The sequence below is a fragment of the Camelus ferus genome, chromosome 7 (assembly GCF_009834535.1).
Source record: "Camelus ferus isolate YT-003-E chromosome 7, BCGSAC_Cfer_1.0, whole genome shotgun sequence".
In the NCBI taxonomy this organism is placed as follows: domain Eukaryota; kingdom Metazoa; phylum Chordata; class Mammalia; order Artiodactyla; family Camelidae; genus Camelus; species Camelus ferus.
Window position 1 is genome coordinate 55,280,671 of NC_045702.1, and position 25,919 is coordinate 55,306,589.

Sequence of the window (25,919 nt, forward strand, 5' to 3'; positions counted from 1 at the left end):
TTTCTACTTGCAGTCATTTAAGCGTATGTGGGTTTCCTGGAGTTACTTCTGTTTTGCTCATTTTTAGGTGCTAGAGTTAATTTAAATTTTCCTGCCCAAATCTAAAGCATGAGGGGTTCTCCAGGAGATGATACTGCTTCTTCAGGTCAATAATGTTTCCACCTATAATGGAAAAGAAAAACTTAAGAGGCTGGAGTTTTGGGATTTTCAGTTCAGATACTTATTTTAGTGAGAATAAGGCACACTTGTGATCTTTCCAAATTTATAGCAGTTTCAAAATTATTCTATAAAAAAAATCTAAACAACAACCCAGGGAGTTAAACCTAAGAATAATTCCTTTCACATTTTATAAAATGGAGTAACTCTCCCCAAATAAGGAAAGGGGAACCAGCAGAAAATAAGGTAAGTAGAGGTTATTTAATCATGAGTAGCTTAATTTAGAAAACATGTGAATTAATTGGCTTCATTTTCTAGACAGAAAATATATTTGTCAAATTATCTCTGGGCAAATAATGACTGTATGTTGAAAGACTTTCTCATGTATGATTTATTTCTTGTGAAAATATTCATTGAGGATTATCTAAAGGATATGAAGTTCTCTGGATATTCTAAATTTTGCTCTTGGATAAGTGAGACCGTCTGGGAGTGGCTTATCTGGATCATTTGCATAATTGCTTCTTCTGAAATATTTATGCAGCTATGATTTGGACTGAACTGAGAGAAATTAAGGTAACCACTCAGAATTTTATATCATATTTATTGTAGAAGTGACATTGAAAGTGTCATCTACTCCATCACACAGTCTGTTCTCTTGATTAAAAACACATAAGATAAATTTCACTGAAGTATCAACCCCTGCGCTTCTAGTGAGCATCTGGATTGTTTTCCTTATGGCCCCTGGAAATCTCATAATAGATCACGTTTTCCTGTTTACCTTGGCTCTTGGGACCATAAATAGGGCTGTGTGACAGGCTTGTTGTTTACTAACACCCCCTCCCCACTGGTTTCATCTTTTTCTCACCCTCCTTATTTTCCTTCACTCATTCTTGTCTAGTGATTTTGCTGTCTATGGATTTTTGAAAGCTGGTTGAAAGCCTTTTTGGAGCAGAATATAGTTTAAATAACTGCGTAAATAAACAAATGATTTATATGCCTAAGCCAGTTTCTCTCATCGTAGCATTGTTCTGTTCGCTATCTTTAGGATATTTGCTACTCCTCCGTTGTACTTACACAGTTGTGTTTTGTTTCAGCCATGCAGTAATTTGCTCTCTCTCCATTCTGAGGTCATCAATCCTGAACTCTTTTCCTGGTCTTGCTAAACACTGCTTCTCCTGCCTTGTTTCCCCAGGTTCCCTGTAACTCCTTCAGTGCCGGGGGAGGGGGATTGTGTGTGTGTGTGTGTGTGTGTGCACGCGCGCCTGCCTGCCTATCTTCACCTCTGATTCTGTATCATGTACATTTTCAGTTCAATCCCTGTTTTATTCTTTTCTAGCTGTCCTTTTTCTGGTGATTTCCCAATCTCTTTTCCTGAAGTATCACAGTTATATTAGTTACTTGTCTCCCACCATGTAATGGAATGAGCCTCCAAGGCAACTTGAGTTGTCTCCTGCTGTCACTGGGTTAATATTCTCGTAGACATTTAATTTCATGTTGACTACTCAATTAAAAGTATAATTAGGATAGTAGCTCCCACTGCATAGAGCCTAACATTCTCATCCAGTTAATTGTAAGCAAATAGATTTTTAAAATCTATAGATCATCTCTTAGGTGCTTATATTCTGTTAGAAATACCATATCTTCCATAGCATCTTAGAAATGCCATATATTCCAACAAAATGATAGTTGCATATATGTTATAACCTATTGGGGTATAAATTAAACTTCATGTTAAATTGGTTCTTTTTCAATTTTTATTGAAGTATAGTCAGTTGACAGTGTTGTCAATTTCTGGTGTACAGTACACTACTTCAGTCATATAGGAACATGCATATATTCATTTTCATATTCTCTTTCACAAGTTTCTACAAGATACTGAATATAGTTACCTATGCTATATAGTAAAAACTTATTGTTTACCTTTTTTTTATATATTAATACCTAAAAATCTCAAACTCCCACTTTATCCCTTCACACCCCTTCCCCCTCTGGTACCCCTGGTAACCATAAGTTTGTTTTCTATGTCTGTGAGTCTGTTTCTGTTTTGTAAATAAGTTTGTCTTTTTTTTTTTTTTTTAGATTTCACATAATTGATATCATATGGTATTTTTATTTCTCTTTCTGGCTTACTTCACTTAGAATGACATTCTCCAGGCCCATCCATTTTGCTGCAAATGGCATTATTTTATTCTTTTTTATGACTGAATAGTATTCCATTGTGTAAATATTCCTCAGCTTCTTTATCTAGTCATCTGTCGATGGACATTTAGGTTGTTTCCATGTCTTGGCTAGTTTGTTTCTTAATATCTCTCTTATTTGAGAATTATATATAAGAATAATATAAATAAATATATATAACTAAGAAAATTAGTGAAGAAGAGGCAGTATTAGGTATTTTGCCCATATTTTTCTCAAACATTACACCATACCAGTGAAGCTAATAAAGTGAAGAGTAAAGAGGTAACACCAACAAAGAACAGGACCGCAGATGAAGGACTTGATGATGAAAGTGTTTCATTTTATATCAAATTCAGAATTTTATCATATAAGAGAATACAAAATAATAAGGCTAAAAAACTTCTAGTACAATAACTAAGTGCATTTAGCTAAATAAATGAAAGAATCTTGGAGAAGCAGAGTTCATAGAGCAAATAAAAATAATTTTAGTAGAATTGCTGCTAGAAGTTCAAAGCTAAAGATGGTAGTTTTGCCCTGCTTTCTGCTTTCAAACAGGCTAAAATCGATGAGAATGAGAATTTAATTAATTTGTTTTTTGTTTGGAGTGCAGTTGCTTTGCATGTAAAGAATAAAAAGAAGGAGGGAAAAATAAGAATTTACCCCCTTTTCAGTTGTTATACCCAAAGTCCATATTCATTCAGTGCTTAAAAATGTTTTCATTTTAAATGCTAGAAGAAAAGATAGAATGTTAAAGTCTTAAAGAAGGACACTTTAGGCCACAGAATGCAAAGGTTATACAGGAAACGACTAATCTATACGATTATATTTATTTGAAAAAAAAAAGAAAGAAAATTTTGTTCAGGAAAAAGGTTAACAAAGTTAAGATCCCGGTAGCAAACCAAGAAGAAGTATTTGTGATACATAAAATTGACTAAGAACTAATTTTCTTAATACATAAAGAACTCCTACAAATCATTAAGAGAAAGGTCCAAAATCTAATATAAAAGTCAGCAAATGTTCAAGAGAATGAGAAGACAAGCCACACTGGGAAAAACATTGGCAAGACACATTTGATAAAGGGCTGTTATCCAAAATATAGAAAGAACTCTTAAAACTCAACAATAAGAAAACAACTGGACTGAAAAAATGGATCAGAGACCTTAATAGACACCTCACCAAAGAAGATATACAGATGTCAGATAAACATATGAAAAGATGCTCTATATCAGTATGTCATCAGGGCAATGTAAATTAAAACAACAATGAGGTACCACTGTATACTTATTAGAGTGGTCAAAATCCAAAACAGTGACAACACCAAATGCTGGTGAAGATGTGGAGCAACAGGAACTCTCCTTCCTTGCTGGTGGGAATGCAAAATGGTACTGCCCCTTTGGAAGACAGTTTGGTGATTTCTTACAAAGCTAACCATACTTTAACCATATGATCCAGCAATCATGCTTCTTGATATTTACCCAAAGGAGCTGAAAACTTAGATCCATGCAAAAATCTGCACATGGATATTTATAATAACTTTGTTCATAATTGCCAAAACTTGGAGGCAATCAAGATGTTGTTCAGTAGGTGAATGGATAAGGAAATGGTGTTACATTCAGACAGCAGAATATTATTCAGCACTAAAAAAGAAGTGAGCTATCAAGCCATGAAAACACATGGAGGAAACTGAAATGCATATCACTAAGTGAAAGAAGCCAATCTGAAAAGGCTACATACTGTATGATTTCAACTATATAGCATTTTGAAAAAGGCAAAACTAGGGAGATAGTAAAAAGATTAGTGTTGCCAAGGGTTACATGGGAGAGAAGGATCAATAGAAGGGCACAGGAAATTTTTAGGGCAGTGAAACTACTCCATGTAATACCATCATGGTTGAAACATGAGTAAACCCATAAAATGTACAACATCAAGAGTGAACCATAATGTAAACTCTGGGCTTTGGGTGATAATGATATGTCAGTGTAAAACATTTGTAACAGATGTACCACTCCACGGGGAATGATGATATGGGTGAGGCGATGCATGTGCAGGGGCAGAGAGTATATGGGAGCCATTTGTATTTTCCACTCAATTTTTCTGTAAACCTAAAACTGCTCTTAAAAAATAAAGTCTATTAAAAATCAACAAAGGACAGGATCAGGTCAGAGAAGGTATGCTAATCCTCATCATAGTTAAGAAATACAGAAGAATTTAAAATCCCATTTTCACCTGTCAAATTATCAAATAAAAATGTTTGATAGTGTGTTCAGGGATTACAGCCTCCATTTGGTGAGTCACTAAAAGGACTCACTGGAATCAGCATACAGTTACATTCATGGTAAGATTTATTACAGTGAAAGGATACAAAGCAAAATCAGCCAAGACAAGTGTGCGTGGAGAGAAGATGAGAGGAAACAAGAGTCAAGCTTGCAGGGTCCTCTCCCTGTGGAGTCTCACAGCCTACCCTTAACTCCACCAGCAAAGAGTTGCAACAACATGTGTGAGGCATCATCTACTGGGGCAGCTCATTAGAGACTTAGTGCCCCCATGTGTTATTGGGGTTGATTACATAGGCACCCTCTCCCTAGTGTGTACAAAAGTTCCAAACTCCCAGAAGGAAAACTGGTGTTCACCATAAACCACATTGTTTAGATGAACAAATTAGGTGCAGTGAGCCACTCTATCATCTAGAGAAGTTTTATCATTAGAGGAAATTTTATATCAATATAGGGAACTGTTTACTGGTCAAATTCCCAGATGCCAGCCAAGGGCCAATTCTGCAAGCAGGCCTTTATAAAGACAGAAGTTTGAGACTTGCTGTTTTATCAAGAGTGCTATTTAGTATTAAAGAAATTGGGGAAGGAGGCACTCTGATACACTCTTGGTGGGAGCAAAAATTAGTACAACCTATCTGAAAAATAATTTTATAGTATGTATCAAAATTTAAACTGTACATTCCCTTTGGCAGTGATTCTGTTCCTAGAAATTTTTTCTAAAATATATCTAAGTGTGTAAATATACGTGCAGCTCTCATTGTAGCATGATTTGTTACAGAAAAACAACCTAAATCCCACCAATAAAGGACAATTAAATCATGGTACTTCCATATGTGGAATGCAATGCAGTTATTACCATAGGAGGGATGTATCTCAGTTCAGGATGCTATAACACAGTTTCACAGACTAGGTGGCTTATAAACCACAGAAAAATTTTTTCCTCATAATTTTGGAGACTGAGAAGTCCACCATCAAGGTATCAGCAAGTCTGGTGTTTGGTGAGGACTCTCTTCCAGGTTGCAGACTGATGACTTCTCATTGTATCTCCCACGGCAGAAAGAGGGGAAGAGAGCTCTCTCTAAGGTCACTTTATAAAGGCGCTAATCCCATTCACGAGAGCTCCACCCTCATGATAACCTCCCAAAGAACCCATCTCCTAATAGCATCATGTTGATGGTTAAGGACTTCAACATATGGGTTGGGGCAGGAGGCACATGTTCAGTCCATTGTGGTATGTGACTTCTAATTAAACCTGAGGAAGTAATAAAGGCAGTTTTATTTTTCTCTCCTGCCTTGAAATTAATCAGCAATACCAATAAAGAAAATAATCACTTCTATCTACAGTAAAAAAAAAAAAAAGAAAAGAAAGAAAATGGAAAAATGAATAAAGAAAGCAGCCATTTGAAAAATCTGGATGTTTAAGTTGGAGGAATCTAGGAATCTAAGGCATGAAGGAGATTCCTTTAAAGTGATTAGAACACAATCAGGGAAGGTCCATTCAAGGATCTTCTCCAGGGAGTCTCTCGGTTTTGGGGGTTGGAGCATGGACAGTCCTAGGGGGGAGTGTGGCTGGAGGAGTAATTAAGCAGGAATATCACTTCTCTTTTCTCCTGGCTGAGTTAAGTTGTCAAAGGTGAAGTGGAGAGGAAGAGGATATTGGAGGCAGACACTTCCAGATTGCAACAAGCATAGCTTTAAGGCTTTTAAGATTTAAGGTTTTGCTGTCAGCCACCCTCACCTCTGGAAAGCTTTTGGCTGTCTCCACTCACCTCTTCTTGAAATAAAAACCTGAATTCACATATGAAAGGCACATGTTTCAAGAAGAACTGTGAAACCACTGCATGTAATACAAGAAGCATTTAGTGCCAACTTTTGAAAATATCCTTCATTTGAACATGCCTTGTTTTATTGTATTGCGTGACAAAGGCAATTACTTGTAATTATAAATCCTATGGAAACATTGCCAAGAAGTGTGGGAAACTCAGCCCAGTAAATTCCAGAGGGAATAAGAATTAGGATTTAAAGCAGATTTCTGTTGGCTAAGCCAAAAAAAAAAAAAATGTAGATTTATCCAGGTTCTAGATAACTCCATAAATCAGACATTTTGGACACAAATATATAAGGATAAAAAATAACTGGTTCCATAAATATAGTCAATATATCTTTGACAAAGAAGCAAAAGCAATGCATGGAGCAAGGATCGTGTTCAACAAATGGTACAAGAACAACTGAACATCCACATGCAAAAAAAAAAAAAAAAAGAAAAGAAATCTAGACACAGACCTTACACCTTTCACAAAACTTAACTTTGCCTCCGGCAACCAAGATGCCCCTCAGTAGGTGAATGGATAAAGAAACTGTGTTTGCATTCAGACAATGGAATATTATTGAGTACTCAGTACTTAAGAAGAAATGAGGGATCAAGCTATGAAAACACATGGAAGAAACTTAAATGCATGTTACTAGTGAAAGAAGCCAGTCTGAAAAGGCTACACACTGTGATTCCAACTACATATGTGATATTCTAGAAAAGGCAAAACTATGGAGACAATAAAATGATCAGTATTGCCAGGGATTAGATGGGAAGAAGAGATGAAGAGGGGAATACAGAAGAGTTTTAGGTCAGTGAAAATACTGTGTATGAAGTCATAATGATGGATATGTGCCAGTTATACTCTCATTCAAACCCAGAGAATGGACAGCAAGAGTGAGCCTTAATGTAGACTGTGGGCTTTGAGTGATGAGGATGTGCCAAAGTAAGTTCATCCTTGGTAAAAAATGAGCCCTTCTAGTGAGCGATGTTACTAATGGGAGCAGGGGGTATATGGGAAATCTCTGTATCTTCCTCTAGCTAAAACCTCTGCTCTAAAAGAAAGTCTTAAAAAAAAAAAAACTGGGTAATACATAAAGAGGAGAATAAACTAGTAACCCTTAGAAATACTGACATATGGATGGGAGTATTTTTTCTCTCATTTTGTTATCAATTTAGTTTTGCCTTTTTAGTCTCTATATAAATTCAGCCTTAGCATTGTGAATAGTAATGAAGCATGCTCATTTTTTTCCCTAACTTCTTACTTTTCTGACATAGCCTCTCAACTTCAGAATTACCTCTGTTGAGCAGAAAATTTTATTTCTTCTCAACAGTCCATCTCTTGATGCCTGATTGCTATTCACTTCAGCATACTTGTTTACTATATCCTTCTCTTTTGGGCTTGCTCTCTAGAATGGTGTTATAAAAGTTGAATATAAAGCTAGTAGCTTTACAACAATCTGAAAAGTCACTGAATCAACAAGAGGGGAATTTAAGTAATGGATAATTAGAAGAAATAAGTACTTAATAAGAAAAGGGAGACCTAAGCACTCACCGCTGCACAAGATTGAGTCATTTAAACTTTCTGGAACTCAGTTTTTTCACCCATTAATATGTGTGGAGGGTGATGGGCAGTGATGAGTGAAAGGAGGAGGAATCTGAAAAAATCTCTAAAACCTTTCCAAGCTTTATGATTCCAGTGAACCTTGAACCAAAACCATACCTAAAGCAGTAAGTATAAAATCATAGATACTTTTCTTGTCAGAAAGTTAATTAATTTTCAGTTCCATGGATCAGTTCATAGTGCAACACGGAGGAATGTATGTGCAGTGCCCATGGATTAGAACAGCTCTTACGATCTTGAAAGTAACTGCAAGTTTTTCCCTAGGATGATGTTCTGTTTTGTTCCTCAGGGCCCATCCCCTTTGCTATGACTCTGCATCAGTGAAATTGCAAATCTAATCCTAACCTTACCGGAAAGTAGGGAGTAAATGGCCTACTTTTTAGAGTAACGCTGACTACTTCTAGGTTCTTCAGACTGTTTATAAAATTACTATTTCTCATGCATAAATAGCAGGCTTTTAAAGAACTTTCTGTATCATTGCAAGTGTCGATTTGCCCTCCAGATACTCATCAGCATTTCTCATGAGCTTGCCAGAGCTGCTTGCTGACCACATCTGAAGGAAGTAGTCAGTATGTTGACATTCTTCTGTAGATGGTACGTGGCTAACCAGAGAACCTTTACTTCTCTCAAAATGTAGAGCTGACTGGGCATTTATTATGTTTGCCCCTAGAGAGCCACTCTCAGCCCTTCGAGATCCTGCTCATACGCCTGGGGGGCTGATCTCTAAGCAGCACATTGATAAGGCTTCCTTGTTGTCTTTTTCCTGGTTGGACTTTACCCTCCGGAGGCAGCATGCTAGCAGAAAGTGGGAAGAGAGGGGAGTTGGGGATTCATTCCTGTCTTCTGGGTCCACCGTGGCTGAGTTCCTCTAACAGAAGACCCTGTCCAGCAGTCTCCTATGGCTCTTTGTCTGTCTCAGTGCTGGGAAGATCCTTTCCTTGGTCCCTTTATCGCCTTGGGGTGATAAACTTCCCAGAGTTGTTAGTCCCAGAGTGTTTCACCACCCTTTGGCGGTTTCTCTAAATACTGCCCATGCTTTTGTTAATGATCCTTCTATTGTACTCTCCTGAACTAAGCCACATAAGTTTGTAGTTTGTTTTCTGATAACCATGATGAACACCAGAATATAGTGTTGGAGCCAGAGAACTACCTCTGTGTCATTGCTAGTTCACTTATTTATTAATTAATTTAGTCTTTATTTACTTTTTTGTACAACAAAGTGCAAGACACCCAGACGTTCTGGGCACAGGAATATATAGACCCAAAAAGAAAAAAAAGAAAAACCAGAGACCCTAATCTCAGGGAACTGTTCTTTGCTGTGGAAAGAGTGGCACAAAAAAAAATCAATATACTATTGGAAGTCTTATGTCTGTATGTGGAGAAAGAGGGAGTGCATACAAGTGACAACTGAAGTAGCAAGTTCCTCATAAAGGGAGGCTGGCAGGATGGAGAATGGCCTCACAGAGGAAATGCTGCTAGAGGTAAGGCCTAGGAGGTATGCACAAAGTATGCACCAAAGGAAGGTGAATGAAGGGAAAACGTGGGAACAGCAGAGCAGAGGCACTGAGATTTGATCAGTAGTTGTTCATTGTATAAGGATATGATGCATGTAGATTATTCACACATCTAGAGATTGTGTTATAAAGGAATGAGCAGCTAGGCTAGTAAAGAAGCCAGGGAAGTTCTTGGAGGTCAGGCTTAAATGTTTTGACCTTATATCCTGGGTCAGTCATCTCCACATTTATGGTGATTTGAGCACACCCCAATGTATGTATTATTTACTTATAAATTAAACCAAACACTATTATAAAAGTATGCTATATATTAAAAATCATAATTGAAACTAAACATTAGATAAAGAAACAAGGAAATAGTATTTTCCTAATTATTATGGATTCATATTATCTTTAGCTAAAATCTTAAGACAGACTCTCCATGAAGGGTACATTGTTAGTGGTAGTGATTTTTATATATATATTCATTTTATCTTTTAAATATATATTTCATTTATTATATATAAGTAAAATTATATTGAAAAGTAGAGATTTATGAATATGATTATCATGTTATAATCATTTAACCAATAAATGAATATTATTTATGCAGTTACTATGGGTCCAGCACTGTGCCAGGTACAGAATTAACTTTGCAATTATATAAAAAATTTTTTACATTTAAATATTTTTTAAAGATTGCTATATATAGAATAAAGCAAATATTATTATTCCTATGTTATAGATGGCAAAAAGTGAGTGTCTTATGTTTTAAGTACCTCCCCCAGGTCACCTAAAAAGAGCAATATTAGAGGGCAGTGAAAAAAGCCTTAATCAGGGTCGTCCAGCTGTTATATGCGACCTGAGTGCTGCCTTGGATGTCTGGGAGAAAAGATGGTTCACATGAAGGCATTTCGAAGAGGTAGCTTAAGCTCATTCTCAGCAGTACATGAATCCATGTTTAAAATAATGTTCTTGACAACTTCTGTTTTAGGGGACCCAGCTTGTTGGGATCTGAGTAGATTATCACAGCCCCGCCCTCTCTGTAATGAGCCTGATTCCTTGCAGAAGTTTCAATCTTCTCTTTTTTTTTTTTTGACATGTTTCCGGAAAATGCCCCATTTAGATTACTGAGTATAATAGTGGGGAGAGAAATAAAGCCTGCACTTAACTATAAATCAGTGAAGGGGAAACATATACACTTTCATGCTTCTACCAAAGATATGTATCTGTTAATTTCAAAATACAAGAGCAAATGCACAGTCAGAATAAATGCCAGTAACCCTATATCTACTTTACGAAACCAGCATTGGTCAAAATTATAAAGTGGGAAAAATTTCTTCTGTTGATTTTTATATCCGCATTTACCATCCCTCACTAACCATGATATTGTTCTCTTCAAACTTATGCTTGAGTTTATGCACATCTCCCATCCTGATCTATTAACCTAAAGTATTACCCAAGTTCTGTTTTTTCCACTTTTCCTCAACTTTATTTCATTCCTTGAAAAAGGGTACTTTTTAAGTATTGTACAAAAAAAAAAAAAAAGAAAAAGATTGGTCTATTCATACCATGTCAGGTCCCAGAATTCAGTGAAAATTGTGTTTTGTTAAATATTCAAAGTTTTCTCAGAAGTTATGATATACTATGTAAAGAAATCCACTGACACTTATCTACTTATAAGTATACATCCACATTCTATGTAGTAACAGTACATGAAATGGCTAGATAATCTACTTCATGAAAGAAAGACAATATTATTTATAGCCCCATTCAGCTAAGACAATGCTAGCATATAAGCAGCCTCCGATAAATGTCAAAGTATGAAAATTTAAGGGAGTCTTTGGTTTTAGAATTTGAGCCTTTTAGTGAATAATAGGGGGTCAAGTAAGGTCAATGGGAAATGGAAACTTCTGTAGATGTGAAGAAAATAACTGAAATATGAAAATAATCCAAGAGAAATAAGTCATATTCAACAAAAAGAATGTAAAATACATAGAAATGTAGAATATTTGGTTCCACTCAGGTGACATCACTTAGAATATATTTCAATATTATTTTGCCTGGTCACACTAAACAATTGCTGTTGCATCATGGGATGAAATATATTTTCTGTAGAAACTAGGAAATAAATCATTCATAATACTGTAAATCTACTTTAGTGGGTTCTGAGCATTAGCTTATTTAGTTTAATCTTTGATCCATTTGTAAGCATTTTTACTTATATTGTAAGCATATCACTCCTGTTTTTACATCTTGAAGCCACTAAGCTATGTAGTCATAACTATCAATTAGTTGGCGTTGATGACAGCCAACTAAAAGGCTCATATTGTCAATATCCACCTATACATTTCTATCAAATTCAGAAATATCAGTGTGACCTTAGGGTCACGTCCCACATCCTAAGATACAGCTGTCTTGTCATGCCCACGATAGCTTCACTTCTCCTACACCTCCCTCTCTCACCTCCAAGGAATATTTTCGATTTAAATGATATTCTTATCTTGGGACAGTTAAACAAAAGGAAGCTCTTAGGTAACTTTCAAAATATGTTTAACTTAAAGGAAAGCATTTAGGGCCACATTATAGCTATACCTTAAGCCACATTATAGATCTTACTGCCTAATCCTCCTTCACATAAACTTTAAATAAAGTCCATTCCAACTGCCTCATTTTTCATCAGTGCTTTATATTAATATCTCCCATTTGATTGTTCCAAGTTTAGCTTTCTTCCTTGACTGGTGTGAGAGCACAATTCCTTGAGAAACTTCCTTGAGCGGGCACTTCCTTAAGCAGCTGGGCCACTGATTGGGGCAGTGACCTTGAATTTCTTTGGCAACAATTGTGATCTCACCCATTGTTTTCATTTATTTGCTGGAATTCTACCAGCTTTATGTGTGTAGTACTGAATCACCTTCTGACTGGAATATGACAAGAAAGGTTTAAATGGGAGGAAATACTTTTAAAAGGGGAAAAAAATCCACATGGAATAAGGAATTCATAAATCATTAATGCATTATTTGTATAACCTAGTTAAGAATATGCTCACTATTTTACACTTTGCTGACACATTGTGGTAGTAATTTTGTGTGTTTTATCTTATTTCCTCCTTAAAATTGTTGGTTATATATTGGGCACTATTTTAGGCCTCTACTCCACACTTTAACCTTGCTTTTGTTCATTGTTTTTCTAATCTTGAATGTTTTTATTATAGAACGCTTACCAAATTTTTCCTAAAAGTTTTCTGACAAATATTTTCTTCTCTACTTATTACAAACATGTGGTTTTTGATACTAGATTTTAAAAGGATGCAATCATGGAAAATTAGTTTGGCTAGTATTTACCCCATAGCACTAAGGACCATAAATGAACAAAATAACTGTACTGTGCTTAATACAAGCTGTCGTCGTACTGAAAAGATCTTGGAATGTTGGCACAGTCATGTACAATGTAGAGTGCTGGAACAAACAAAGCAGGTTTTTGATAAAGAAAAATCAGTTGTGACCACTGATAGTTGAGTTACATTAGTTTTTCACTTTGGTTTTATAAAAAATAACAGTAATAATAATAAATAATGCTTTCAAAAGGCCACTAATAAATAAAAGCCAAACCACTAACTGTCATATGTAAGTATATATACATGAATACATCTATTCCTATTGATAGATGGATGTGAATAGAGATAGCTGAAGAGATGTAAATCCTGGTTCAAGGATAATAACTATGAATTTATTAGAAATCACTTCCAATTGCATGAAATTTGTATACTTTTGGATTTCATACAAGATATGATATATGCATACATTTTGGATTTTAAACAGATTTTCAAGCAGTTTTTATCAAAAAAATGCTATTCTCTGACAGGTTCATGTCTATCAAGGATCCCATATAGTGAAATTAAAAAAGAAATAGATGAACAAGAGTATAGGAGACACTGTATAGTTCCAGCTCTGTGTAAAGCATTGTCCCTGCACTTGGATATCTTTAATTCTATGCATGAGAAACAAGGAGGAGGAAAAGTGAAAAAATAAGTAAAATTACTTGAAATTACTGTAACTCCATTTGTCCCAGAAAGTTTTTGTCCTTTATGAGCTGTATGACATATACTTCATAGTTAGTCAAAATACTTGATGAAAGGATAAATCTAAGATAAAATGACTACATTTTTCAAAAGAAAGCTTCAACTATATTGACTAGAATAATTTGATAAGGCAACAGAATTTGACCAAGTTCCCAAAAGTGAATTATATTTAACCAGGTGTGGTGTGATGGGAAAAATGAGCTTTCCAAGTCAAACATGATGTAGAATAAAATAAATTAAAAACCCTCTGAATTGAGAATTAGCAGGTTATCTGTAGAGGAGAGTGAAGATAGTAAGGCAAAGAATAGTGAAGGTTTTTCCAGTAAGAAGGATCAGAATTAGGTTCACAAACAGGAATGGCATGCAGAATGGGTTGGAGGCCCAAATTTTAGTTTGGGCTGCCTGGACTTAGGTCATGTTTATAATCCAAGAATGGGGTGAGCAATGCCTAGATCAAGGTATCAGTGTTCGGGTTTTTTAGATCAAACAGACAATACAGGATCAGTTTAGGATAACATTCAGTCTTGGCAATTTCCATTCAACAGTTTGATTGTCTTTGATCTCTGCCTAGTATGAGTTTCCAATTTCCAGAACTCTGACCAATAAATGAGAAAATGCTAGGATAGTTGGATTAGCTAAAATGGAACAGCAGGTATTAGAAACAGAAAAGTAGTTGCCTTTCCTGTTTTGGTGGCCAGCTATTTCATACTCCTCAACATAAACTTAAAACTGGCCATTTTATTTGGGGATCCCACTTACTCAAGAGATCATAGCCAAGGACAGTTTGGGGTCATACCAAACCACCAAAGCTGATCCTTGACTGTCCCTGTGTATAAAGTTTCACGATGATGATAACTAAGATTTTCTTCCACTCTTTGTTAAACATGTCCACGTATATCACTTTTGATCCTTATAATTATGTGTGCCAGCCAAACTATATGCTCCCCAGGGTTTACCATTCCAAAAAAAAAGAGAGAGAGAGCAGAACGGGATGCAAAGAGGTTCCTTTTTAATAATCGCTTTTTTCTCCTCACTCCCCACCACCAAGTCTACCCAAGTATGCCAAGGGGTGTGGCTTAACTTTTTTCTTTTAGATAATGAATAAGGAAGAAGGACTTCTAATTAAGGCATAATAGATTACTTGGGGATGGGAAGAGGGTCCAACTAGCAGAAGGCAAGAGAGGCTCCTGAGGCACAAAATTTAAGGAGACAGTCTTCCCAAGGTCCTGCCAGTGCCTCCTTCAGTTTTGCTCCATAGTCACCTCTCCGCCTGACCTAGCTTCACCCTGGGTGAGAAGGGGGTGAGTTGGCCAATGGTCTGAGGACTCTCATGTCCTCTCTTCCAAAGGCTGTTCGTCGTCTGTATCTGTATATTTATTCAACAGATATTTAATTAATCCCCATTATGTGCATAATCATTTATTTGGAAAGTAAGTTTTATTAGCACTGACCTTGGTTATCCCTACCTCCTAATTTAGATATTCCAGGAATCTAGCAGTATGTCAGGGAGGTGTAGGTTTGAAAAGTACAAAATTATGAATTACTTTTTATTTGAGCCTAAGTGCCTCCCTTTGTGGGAGTCCTTTCAACTCTATTTTTCATTTGTGCCTTTATATTTTTCTGTAATTAGGTAGATATATCTAAAGCCTTTATAAGCAGTACTCATGCAATGGCATTTTGGAGACTCAGTCTATATTTCATCTGGCTTTTATTTGATTTCTCTGTGATTACTGGTTATTTACCCTAACAAAATAACTCATCTAATCTACTTGTAATATACATGACTCTTCACTCTGTTGTGAGAAAGAATAATGAAGGGAACAAGTTTAGGTATTCAGACAGGTTAATAAGAGAGAGAAGGTAAGGTGAATAAATCCCTGGTGGCCGTTTTAAAGTTAACACCTTTCTCTTTTGGTTAGTTTGAGAAGATGAGATAGTGTCCCCATCTGCTAGGAGCTTAGAAACCAATTTGTATTAAACAGTCAAGGAATAATTTTATGGAAGAAAAAAGAAATCATTTTATGCAACCGATGTAATTGACATAACACCGGCATCAAACTCAGACAGCCTGGGTTTAAGTCGGAATTCTTCCATTTATTTTTAATTTCAAAATGGAGATAATATTCTTGCATTATATGTGTTAGGATTTTTGTGAAGATATTAAAAAAACCTTTGCATGTAAAATTGCTATGTAAATTGAAATGGCTGAGCAAAATATGAATTTTCATTAATAGTAAAGTATGCTTTTAAAATTGATAGTAAAGATTATTGAAAACAAAGAAGATAAGAGAATACTCTCTTTTCCTTAGGTTTTTTAAATCTCTTTCGAAAGAGCAGAATTACACTACATAAGAGGGAAAAAATGTATATGTGATTTTTACAAGTAAAATAAACATCTTTTTTACATCCATGTACCTTTAATATGATAGGATAAAACCAATATTAATACAGTAATATTTATTTTGTAAATACATACATTTTACTGTGAATGTTTTTCTGGGAAGCCCACAGAACCTTGGGTTCTACTCACATAAGAACAAGACAGGAAAACTATTTTAAATACTAGAAGCATCCAAAATATCATTAATAAGATATTATCTTTAGCTGCATCCTAATACTATTATAAGGATATTTAAATATAATTTTTATGATTCATGGTAGTCAACAAATATATATATATATCTGTGATAGTAACATCATTGACTATTTTGATCTTCAAATAAATCAGAGATTTCCCTGAAGAATTACTATACCACAGATTTCCATTGCAAAATCATTAATTTAACTTAGCATCTTTTCATTATTTCATTTTTAATTATTTCCTCACTTATAAGACACTGCATTCAGCATATAGATAGATAGAAAGAGACTTGGTTTATATTTTTGTATCATTAAGTGTCAGAGGTTAATGTCTATAGCAACCCCTCCAATAGTCACAGAGACAGAATTCTGTGACAGGTCAGAACAGTGTGGGGTTTTCTACATAACAAAGTTAATCAAGAAAAGAAAAATAAGATAAAACAAATCTGCAATTTAAAAAATTAAAATATGAAAATGAGGATTGTGTTGGAAATCGTTCCTAAAGGAATGCCATAATTAGAATCATATAAAGTTTTTATCTTGGTGGAAAGTAAGGAGAGCTAGAAAGGAGCTAAAGGAAATAAATGGAAGGGTTAAAATGAATAGAATCTAGTTTTAATTGAATTTGTCATGATTTGGATAATGCAGTTAAGTGAAACACATAATGGATCATGTCATGTAGTGTTAATTTTGACAACTGTAAATCAGACTGGGAGACACTGTGAAATCATCATGAATGATGCATATGCTCTACTGTGTCATCTTAATTTTAGACTTGTAAATTTGGTTTCTGAAACTGTTTGCATTTGAACAACCAAAGCAGGGTGTTGTGAAATAAATCAATTTGAGAAGAAAACATTCCCTAATGTGACTGTGGAGTTTGCTAGTAAGAGTGTGCTGGTGACATATTTTTGCATCGCTTCATCCTATCTCCTACTTTCATTATGAAGCTGACAGTCTGGAGCCGAAGGAACAAGTGAAGCTGAGAATGAGTTGGGAGTGGGGGCAGTTGTCCTATTTTGTTGCTATGGTCAGAACTGTATAACCCATAGTGCGTTTTTATTGCCTGCCAGGGACATTTACTGAGAATGGCTGATAGAAAATGAACAGGTTGAATGAACAATAGTAATAGAAAAGGTCTAATTCTATCTATCTTCTTGAGCCTAAATGTAGTAGCTCAGTTGTGCTGGATTAATTTGCCTTGGATAATAAGCATGTGTTTTATGTCATTCCTGTGCAGTATTTTGTCAGCTAGGCTGTGGGCTACTGGAGACTGTCTCTCTTATTCTTGTTCCCTAGTCCTCTACTAAAAGGAATTTGAGGAGGTGCTCAGCGCTTGACGGCTGCCCAGGGAGGAGGGGATGTTGTCCTTAACACTTAGTAATGCAGCCCCTAAAACTACATCCTTTGTTTTGCATGGACCATCTCTATTAGAAATGACCACACTGACAACTTGAATTTTAATACTTGAAATTTCAGATACATCTTATACCTGCAGTCTCCTTATATGCATTGTATTTATTATTTCATTAGTATACAAATGCATGATAGTACTTCTGTATGTAAATTAAATCCATTAATCTAGGACGGTAACTTTACTACCATAGGTAGATCATTGATTTTTAAAAAGTTCTGGTTAGTTTTATCTACAAACTTTTTAAAAGACAAGACAGATTTTTTTTTTAAATGCTAAAAAAAAATGCTAGTAGTGCAACAACATTCTTCAGTAAAGATAGTGATTGTTGGGCATTTATTGGAATTACAGCTTTAAGGTATATGTATAAAATGAAAGATATAAAGTACGAGTAGAATTGTTAGTTACTTAGATAACTAGTTTTTATTGAGAAATCATCACGTAACTGATCGGGTGTTCTAATTCTTTGCCCATATGTTCTATTTAGTTCTTGTGATTTTCTTACTGATTTTCTTTCTAAAGTGTTAATAAATTGTTTTGATTCTTATTCTCCCGCCTCCCATTCTTTAGTATTTGCAGCTTTGTAGAAAGGATTGGCTTTTGATAATCATTAACGTTTGTTTTACCTTTTGAGGAGTTGGGAGTAGTTAGCAGAAGGCTTCATGGTGTGTTTTGGAATGAGTGTATGGAATACTATTATTGTCTTAAAGACTGGATTATTTGAAAGGCTCCTTTCTATCTCTTGGCCAGTCTGACCAATAAACCTGGGCATTTCTGTATTGCTATATATTTTGTATTGTTACTTAACTCATTCTCAGTATGCTAGATAATTTTCTTACATCAATGACAGTCATCATTAATAAACTCATTCAGCACATTTTTTAAAAATGGTTTTGGTTTGCTGTTACCAGCTTTCTCTCCTGTGATTTACTGTCACCAACTTACTCTTGGATCTGAGAGAGAAATAAACTGAATGTTCAGAAAGTGTTGTTTCATATGAGAGCCTTGCTCTGGGTTTAGAGATGAGCAGTACCTGAGAGGTACATGTTGTGTCAGCAGTTTTCACTTATTCAAAGGTGGAAAAGATGTCAGATCAGCACAAATAGAATAATTATTAGCTTGTCACATTATTCTAGGAAGACAACAGAGTTAAATATCAATTATGCAATCAGAAAATCATAAATATTTAAACTGACTCCCATATTAGGATCACTTGATACTTATATTTCTTTGTACCTTTCTCCTCTATGTCCCTGAAGGCACAAAAATGAAAAGAAATGGGCCTTTATTCATATGGTTATTTTATTTTAAAACTTTAGGTAGAAGACATAAAAGATACCAAAATTTATGTTTGAAATTTAGTTGTTCATGCTTAGATATGGTGGCAAAAATCATAGTTGAATCATTTATAAGCATTTGTTGCAGTCATCAATATTATAAAATTACATTAAAATTTACATCTGAAAGCTTTGAAAATCCAGGATATTTCAGTAGCAATAAATAAAACCAGTTTCTTTTTGTTTTTTATTTGCTGATTATATTTCCGAGCCTTATTTCCTCCAGCTTATATATAAATATTGCATAATGTATTATTAAAAATATTTATTCTTATTACTCTTCATACACAATAGAAATAAACTTATTTTTATGTTTTTATAAATAATATTATCTTTAATCTGAGGAAAATATATTAAAATATAAAGGAAAAGCCACCTAGTATCTAACCTTCCTGAAATAAGCACTGTTAATATTTTGGTGGCTCTACATCCCATTATGTGTCTATAGTGTATCATACAGTTTTACACCAATTGGATTGATACACACTAAATTTATTGTTACTCCTTTCTTGCATCATATTAACACATCAAGCACATACTCATTCCCTCATGGAGTGTAAGTTACATTAACAAGCTATATTCATATGAACCTACGTATATTGATTATACATATACATGCAAATGCCCAACTAACTTATTTTGCTCCGTTTAAAAAAAATGGATTATATTGAACACTTCTTTCTGTCTTCTCTTTTTTGCCCAAATAAAACCCCATGGAAACGCTTCCAATTTAGAGAGAATAGCTCTAATCCATCCTTCTTAAATTCTTAAATTCCCTATTGATGGGGTTAACTTTATTTCTGGTTTATGACTGCCAGGAACCAGCCTGCAATAAATATCCTCATATATATGTCCATGTCAGTTGGTACTTTTATTTCTATAGGGCATAGTCCCAGGTATAGGATTCCTAGGTCAACTTTTATTTTAAAAGATATTTCTAGATCCTTTCCAGAAAAAGTGGTAACATCTTACATGTCCATTACCTCTAAACATTCTCCTCTCATTCCTCTACACAAAGTTCTTGATTATTGCTAGTCTTATGCATATCAAACGACGTAGCATTATTACGTGAATTTTCATTTCTCTGGGTAGCAGACCTGAGCATTTGATCATTTGTACATGGCCTTTTGAGTTTCCTCTTCTACGCATCTGTATATATAATAAACAAAAGATATGTATTTTTCTCTTTTATGTATGTTGTTCTTATCAACTTCTAGTAGCTCATGTTATTTTATGATCACTAAGACTTTTTAGTATTTTTTAAATTTTTTCAATTAATTTTCATTAATCTACTGACTAGCAAGAACTTAAAAATTTTAAAACATCGGATACATTTTTTTTTTCTTCTAAAGCTTCTGCATTTTCAGTTGAGGTTAAGATAGCCTTCCTAGTCAAAGATAACAAATTTAGTCTCCTGGGTTTTCTTGTAAGACTTGTATTGTTTTCATTTTAAATTTACATCTTTTCTCTCTGAATTTTATTTTGTCTATGTGTAAGTGGGGCCTTCACTATTTTCTGTCCTTTGGATATCTGGCTTTGCTGGCATCACTTAAAAAGATTCTGTCTTCCTCATTTATTTCGACTGTCAATACCTCAGAATTTTCAGAACCTGATTCTAGATTCTCTATGCTATATGACTGATCTGTTTGTCTCTGCCTGTGGAATACCATGTAGGTTTTTCTGTAGGGAATGTAGAGTGTATTTTGCTATATTTGCAATGACAAGTGCTCTCCTTCCTACTATTCTTTTTCATGGTTTTCTAGCTATTCTAACACTGAGATCTTTATGTCTAATTATAGGACAAACCATGTTGTGATTTTTAACTGGGATAATTTATATTTGGAAAGTAATTATGAACTACCATCAAAGCTGTATTATAGTTTTCTACTTTTTCCACTCTTGTTTTGTCTCAGGTTTTAAAATAATACGTTATAATTTTTATATCAATTCTAGATATTCCTGGCTGTCTTTATTCCTAAATATTTTATAGGTGATTTTTTTTCTTGCTAGTATAAATAGAACTTTTTAAACATTTCCATGTGTAGGTGCTTATTATAAGGGTAAAGCTATTGATTTTTATGTGTTTAACTTATGTCTATCCACAGTGCCAACTGTCTTTTTAATTCCAAAAATATTTTATTAGAGTCTCTTGAGTTTTCATAGTATAGCTCCCTGGTGGTCTAGTGTTTAGGATTCTGGGCTCTCTCACTCATAGTATATAATGGTAATATTAAAAGGAATTTCCCTCTTGTCTTTTCCAGTGTTTATGTAAATTATTTCATTTGCATGATAGTTTACTTGGGTAACAAAGCAGTTTCAACTATGACAATAATCAGTAAAAATCTGTTCCCTCAGGGATGTATTTAAGTTCACTGAAATAATTATTTTTAATTATTAGTACAGAAGAAGAAAATATGTGATCTAAATCAGGGCATTAACTAATAATAACAGTATTTGAGTTCTCTTTTATCTTCAGAAGTTCTGCAAATAGAAAACCTTACATTTATTCTTTGCTTTAAATTAGAATTAATCTATCATAAAAATAATTAGAGATGAGAAGCCTGATAACTTTGACTGTGTTACAGAGTCTACGAAGATCCTGTCTAAGGAAGTGCACAGTGTTACTAGTTAGAGTTCATGTTTCGTTAATTCCCACTGGAGGCCAGAGCTGGCAGTGAGACCTGTGGTCTTCAAATACAGTAATACATGTTTTACCTCTCTGATTTAGGAATCAGAGACTCACGATAATGGCAGTTTTCAATTAACTTGATCTTAGATAGCCTATTATTTTTAAAAGGGCAGTTAAGTGTTGAAACAAAACATTGTGTTAATCTACCATTATCCCAGTTCACTTCCTAATTAGAACAGACGTTAGCATCTAACAAAAGGTAAGTTTAATGTAATGACAAAGGAATTGGTGATAATTGATAATCTGTGATAAATACGATGCTAAATAGTGTGAACTATTAGTGTCATTTGTCAACCTTGCAAGTGTTAAGAGATTTATTAATTTCAGGTCTCTGTTAGCATTTAAATAATTGTAGTTATAGTCTGTCTACTTTCGGTAAGGATTTTGGTGGTGATTTACAATAATAAAGCAAAGTGAATGAATGATACATACATATATACATACGTAAATTCAATGAGTGAAAGAGGAGGGGAAAGGTGATGATATTTGAAGTTTTAATTCCATTTGGAGGTTAGTTATAGCAATTGGAAACAGAAGTTAGATTGATTTACCTGGGCAGCTAACAGGGGAAAAAAATGGAACATGATTCTTATTTAAAATGTGTCTGTGTGCATGTGTTGTGTGTATATACACCAGATTCCTATGTCAGCTGCTGGTGAATTTTGGAGCACAAGTTTACACAGTAGTTCTATAAGGCAATACAAGAGGGATCAAAACACAGTGGATCAGATAGAAAGTTTTTTTGGCTAAAGGATATCTTGGGTTCATAGAATGTCTTAGATGTATCTGCTTGAACTGCTTGCAGTTATTTTGCAAAGCACTGATACACCATCACTGTTAGATTCTAAAAATACTGCTTGTTATTCAGCAATTTTTTTCCTGAGTTTCCTTGAAGAATAAGATAATTGCCTTAAAAAATATTTAAATGAATGATTGTGTCAGAGACTAAAAATCAGTCTGTGAAAATTTACGACATTCTTCTGCTCTTTTTTACTATTTTCCCCTTTGCCTCTTCTCAAATCTTAGGAGAAAAAGAAAAAAATTTGCAAGGGTGTGTTCTCTTGGGAAAAGTAATTAGAGCAACAGAAGAACTAGACTTTTCAAGGCACTGTGGGCTGTGCTAAAACAAGACCCTGGGGAGAGCTGAGGAGGGAATGGCCCAAGAGGGAAGACTGAAAGAATTTAACAGTGCGCCACTTTCTGAGATTTAAGTGAATAAGAGAACACAGCAGTGTATTCACTACTACTGGGAATCCCATTTTCTGGACTCCTTTTAATGTGTGGGAAAAATTGAGAAAAGGCTGAATTTCAACTTTGGCTCTTCTTAAATTTTACATCATTCTTGGATAAGATAAAGCAGTGTCCTCCAAAAATTTATTTCTGCCTCTCTAGATAGCCTTGGATCAAAATTGTCAGACCACATTGTTATTACAAGGCATGCACTTTAATCTGTTACCAGTATTCCCACGTATGTCTTCTTAACATCTAATCAAAGTTATAAAATGATAAAAATTTTTGTGTCCAACTTAGTGGGAAGAGGGAGATGAAATCAGAACACCACTCTGAACTAATGCCAGGTATGTTCTGTGATGTTGCATTTTCCTCCTAAAAGCTGAGAAATTAAGAACTGTGACAACTTCCTGAAGGAAGGAGTAGCAAATGTGTCAGAAGTTACTGAGACTAGTAATGACTGTTGCAGATGTGCCTATGCTAGTGCAGAGATGCGTGTAATAAGTAAGGGATTCAAAGGTTTTGTCTGTTTAAAATTTGTGTTTATAACAAAGGATGTTTCACGAATCAATGGATTAAGGAAAATTTATTCAATAAATAGTACTGTGACATTAGTAATGTACAAGCATTTCGTGACACAAAATCATTTTTGGGAATAAATTTAAAACCTTACTGTACATAGTACAACAAAATGAATACTAGTGAGCTGTTTTTTAAATGTTAAATAATGGAGGAAAATAGTAGAAAACAAATAAATATTATCTAATTTATGGATGATTTCCTCCATTAAAGTAATTAAAATAATGGAGGAAATCACAGAGGTCAAAATTATATAATGTGGTAGATAAAATACACTGTGAGACCAGACAAATCTGGATTAAATCAATGTTCTACTTATTTCAGACAGACTACATTTACTATAATTGCACATTGCAGTTAGGAACTGGTAACTGAAAGAGAGCCAACAGAAAAATAGATACTCTCGGGCTAACGAGGGGATGAAGCTAAAAGCTAAAACATGGAAAGCCACTTGTAAATAATAGGAAATGAGTACATTATATTTGAAAATATACGACTCAGTATTTGGCCAAAGCAGTAATTACAGGCTTAAGTAAATTTATTAGAAAACTAGTATGCTGGCCAGTTGTCTTATCTGCAAATAGCAGGGTCCACAGCAACTAGTTTAATAGCAGAAAAGAGTTTACCCATATTGGGAATAGGCAGAGTGCAGAATTTCGGGGAGACCCAGGGAAACAAGCTTGGATGCCACATAAGCAGAAGATGTACAGCTGGGAGAATTACCCAGTCCCACGAGGGGAGAGCTCTGGCCAAGGTCTCGTGCCTTCCTCACCGCTCATTACTCAGCATCTCAAAAGCTGGAAGCTGCACTCTAGCTGGTGACAGATAACCACGTATCACTGTGACTACTTACCTTCATCTCAAGATGATCATTTTCCATAAGTTATCTTCATAACCTTCCCACGTTGCCTCCAGTGGCATTTACTTTCTGAAATCTTAGGTCATGTGTACAACCCAAGCTACAAAGGAGGCAGATACGTGGTCTTCGTCTTTACAGTCTCTAATGTATAGGAACACATGCTCCAAGGAGATTGGAGTAGAGGGAAGTAAGACAGTCTGAGATTTGCCGTGGTCGGTCGTCCCCTTTTTATGGATACTCAATAGTTACAATACTTTGGGTTCATTCTTATATTTCAAATATCAGTAATAACAACATGCTTTTGAAATTGAACTAGTTCTTTTACAAAGGAGGGTATGTTTCTCTGCTCTCTAAAGTCTAATTAGTCACTAAATTTTATCTTTTGTGATATTTATTTCTCTAAATCAGCTACAGTCCAAAGTTTCGGTAAATTACAAGATTATCCATCGCCAGCATCCCTTATATAAAATAGAAAGGACAATAGGGAGGGAATATTAATGTGATTAATATAGATAAATACATATATGCATAATAGAATCAGAAAGAAATATTAGCACAATTCTAGTTTCTGCAATTGGTTACAAGGCCATAGCTGTGATATGTAACTTAGTTCTTTCGGCGTGTATTCAATTTTCCTTTTGCCTTCAGCTATAATTGTAGCTATTCAGTGGAGTGACCCAAAACTTGAATGCCCTATTGATTTGAGATTGTGGTAGATCTGCCTTCTTAACACTAGACATGGCAGTACCAGGAGGCACCCCCATTCTCAAGCAGCATCTCTATTTGCCTGTGATGTTCACAGGACCATTCACCACAGCTTACTGAGTGACCCTTCCCTTCTTTTGCTAATTGACTTAGTGGCATGAAGAACCAAAAGCGGCCTGTTGTTTGCTTCAGCTTCCAAATCACTAGAAATAGTCTCCTAGTGGAAGCATTCATCATTTGGAAGCTAAAATCTCTATAGCAGGATGTCCAAAGTCATGCAAACCAAATTTTTTTCAAGTGGATCATTAGCTGTAACTCCTTTTTCTACCCATTGGTTCCCAGAAATACATATATTGGCTCTGGAAAAAATAGCACCAAATATTTTCCTACTGGTTTAGGTAAAGCATCCCAACTTCACCAACTACCATTTCAAAGATGGTATCTTAATTGAAACTTCTTTTGACCATTCTGTCTTTCCATAGGGCCAGTCACTTCTGGATGATGGGGATATGTGTTAAGACCAGTGGATTCCATCACGGTCATTTCTTTGCTTTGATTTGTTTGCTATAAAATAAGTTCACTGTTTAAAAGCAGTAGGATGCCATGATTGAATAAGGCATTGAATAAGGCTCTAGATGGCAGTGCTGGCAGAAGTATGGTGAACAAGGAAGGCAAATTCATAGCCAAAAAAATTGTCTGTTCCTGTGAGAGCAAACTGCACCCTCCTTCTGGGATCAAAGACTCAATCTACAGCCGATCACAGGATTGTTCTCGTAGAGTATGATGCTGTACCAAGGCTCAGGGCTGTCCACTGCTGCTGGCAGGATAGAGATTCAGAACAGTGGTGTCACTTATTTTTGGTGACGGAAAGTGCAAGTTTTGAGCCCACACAAAACCTTCATCCTTGTCAG

The 25,919-nt window shown here is 35.1% G+C and overlaps 1 protein-coding gene across 1 annotated transcript in view; it reads left to right on the forward strand.

The window, feature by feature from the left end:
• Positions 1–25,919, forward strand: part of THSD7A (thrombospondin type 1 domain containing 7A) — a 362,680-nt gene that overhangs the window by 147,513 nt on the left and 189,248 nt on the right.